The following is a 3218-nucleotide window of genomic DNA, read 5'->3' as shown; positions in this document are numbered from 1 at the left end:
AAATTGTAGCGTATGGAACAAATATAAAGTAACAGACGCTTCAATAACACTGCCAAATGCTGCCTCAGACAAGCTGATATAAAAAACCATTACTAATTTGTAATTACTGATTAGGAAAGAAGACTAAGCTACAGAAATAGTAATTACTGAAAATTCTCCTAGCTATCACAAATGAGGAAATGGTGCTCCATGGATTACTAATTTGTGACAAATCAAGCGCCCTTTTTATAATTACCTTAGTCCATGTCCTGTCAGAGCTAAGAATGCCTAAATAATGAAAGCTCTTTAATAACTTCGCCACTCCGCTAATATCACATTTCATTCTCATATGCAAATTCTTTGAACTTCGTGTACTTTTACATTGTGAGTTTTACATGGATCCCGGGTTGAAGAGTTCCATTTCTAGTTCGCCAAATCTTTGGCAGAAAAACGAAAAAACAAATCCAAGTTGTTCATGACCTCCTAAGATCCAAGTTGTGCGTGAATTAGTTCAATATGCAAGATTTACATATTTAACCGGGAACAATAACAAAACCAATTTTACGCAGCAATTTTCAGCCAATTAAAGAAGCTATGTAGGCGCACCGACAGGCCAGATCATACATAAGAACATCATTGAAATCAATGACACCAATAATGGCTTCAGGAATTAGTATATCATGCCATATGGTACCATACTTATTCCATGTAATGAAAGTTATAGTAGAATATATATATATATATATATATATATATATATATATATATATATATATATTGAGTAAAATACCCTCACCAATGTCTTGTCAAAGGCAAGAGTTTCTAGATTAGGGAAGCTCTCTAACAACTTAGTTTGCACCAATATCGCCTTTTGATTTCTTACCCTATTTGCTCAACTTCAGGTACTTTACATTGTCAAAATTAATTTCATTCTGATTCCAAATGTCTAGTACAATCTCTGGCCAAAAATTTTGCTGGGAAAAAAAAACAATCGAAGTAATTTCGAATCATTAATTTCCATTTACCAAAAACAATCTATGTCAATATTAAACATTATTCTAGACGATTCCTACATTTCACATGTAATATAAAAAATTACACTAACAAGTAACAAATGTTGTACATTAATCAATACATGACACTAATCATCACCACCATTGTCTACACAAATACTAATTCCTAAGCTAACCAATACCATATACAATTCCAATTATAGTAAAATCATAATTGATGGATCAGAGTCCTAGCTTGATAGATCTCTAAAAAGAGAAATATAAACGCATAGTATAATCATTGTCGATAAGCTGGGGAAAGGCTCATCACTTCCATCATACTTTTTTAACGAACTAAACAATACTAACACAATAAAGTCTCAGATGACATCCAAGGAAGGAATAAAAAAAGATTAACTCTCAAGCCCCGAAAGGCTTAAAGCTCTTAGTCGAAAGAATCATAATGTTTCGAGAAACAAGCCTTAGATTTATCATCATTGACTCTTGTTTTTCCACAATCAATATTCACAATGGTAATAAGCAATGCACTCAGAATGAAAAGGACTAATAATAAGTTAAAAAAATCACAGATCTTTCGATCTCTTTTTCAATATGATGGAACCTGATTACTAATTAAACAGAATATGAATCACTAATTAAAGTGTAGGAATCTAGTATCGAAAAACAGTAATAAGAAAGTAAGTAAAACTTATCACTGAGGATTGTGCTCGGCACAATTTCCTTAAGACGAAAAACGCCGCCGGTATGGTTGCCGCCAAAGCCGCCGCATCGCCTCCCGAGGATACAACAATGGATGAGCGTGTCACCGACCAATGACCCGACTCTGCGGGAACTCTCAAAGATACTCGGACCAGTTTTTAATAAGAGGAAAATAATGTTGTGTTTTTCGTATTTTCTAAAACAGGAGGAGAGGGTTTATAGATCTGAAAAAACGCAACTTCACAAACCCACGCGAAGCCCAATTGGGTGGATTTGCACCCCCCCCCCTGCGCGCGACGTGCACTAAGGTTTTCTGGAGCTCCCACCTCCCGAGAGCCCCCAAACCAAGGAGGCCTTGTGTGCGCGCGAGCACCTCCTTATATCTCTACACTATCCCTCCATAAGGACACAACCAATATAAACTTAAGAGTCTTAAGTTTAGTAACCAATAATGGGACTAAAGCCCCCACATTAGAGTGTAGTAGATACAAAAGGTCATGGGTTCAAACCCATGAGGACACAAATTCATTCACATTTCCAACATAAAGCACTAATTTCGAACCTGATTACAATACTACTCTGTTTAACTAATTTCGAATCTGATTACATGTTTAAAGATTATATGAATTAATCTTTAAAAAACGTTAAAATCTAAACGAAATCGCTTAGATCTGATAAAGAGATTGTAGATTTGATAAAGAAATAATTGAAATTACCTGAAGAGATTGTAGATTTGCTGAAGATAGCGATTTAAGGATCAATCAAATATTATGAAGATTTTGAGAGTGATTTTTCTTATTTTGGTGAGAGAGAACGAAACAGGTTATTTTCTATGGGTTGTGATAATGTGATCCGACGCTTAGGGGAGTTCAACGACACGTGGTGGGATACTCACAAAAAAGACAAAACAAAAGTGTCCGTAGGTTTTTTTTTTTTAAATCCGTGTAGTGGGCTTCCAAGAGTGTATGCGTGTTTATCTCACTCACTAGACGCCAATCTACGATAGGTGCAATACCTACCATGAGAGTCAGTGTTATGTGACGGTGAGATGAGTGTAGTCTTATGCATCTAGATACAATTTGCAATGTGCATCGTAAGCCTTTTCTTTTTTTGGGGACGCTCTACGAATCTTAACTTTAAATTCGGAAAGAAATTTCCTAACATCGTGATTTTATTACTTCAAGAAATTTGTAATTTGAACAAGTCAACAACAATCATCGAACAATAAATCCATATCTAAAGTTCCTCCGGAAGGTAGTTAATTGAGCTAGATCGATACTGGTGTGGAAATTCCTTCATGACATGCCTAATGAATTGCTTAATTAGGTGCCATTTAGATGCATGAATTACACATGATTGAATGTAAAATTTTGAAAACAAACTCATAGGTCGAAAACTAATGTCCGGCTCCAAATATTTGAAGTTTCGGCTTCATGACCGCCATATCTTGCCTCGCCTAGTTAGGGCAGCTTTTTTTTTGTTTCAAAGGGCCCAATGCAAAATCTGAAAAATTGGGCTTTTGTCTAG

The 3218-nt window shown here is 35.5% G+C and overlaps 1 non-coding gene across 1 annotated transcript; it reads right to left on the bottom strand.

Moving 5' to 3' along the window:
- Positions 1 to 1209: 1209 nt before the first annotated feature.
- On the bottom strand, positions 1210 to 1308 carry LOC147477163 (small nucleolar RNA Z103). Its single transcript, XR_015209931.1, has one exon. It is a non-coding gene; the product is annotated as a small nucleolar RNA Z103 (small nucleolar RNA).
- Positions 1309 to 3218: the final 1910 nt, after the last annotated feature.

Source organism: Coptis chinensis, chromosome 9, assembly GCF_015680905.1.
Source record: "Coptis chinensis isolate HL-2020 chromosome 9, ASM1568090v1, whole genome shotgun sequence".
NCBI lineage: Eukaryota > Viridiplantae > Streptophyta > Magnoliopsida > Ranunculales > Ranunculaceae > Coptis > Coptis chinensis.
Note: the sequence above shows the minus strand (reverse complement) of the source record. Positions and strands in the feature narration are given on the sequence as shown.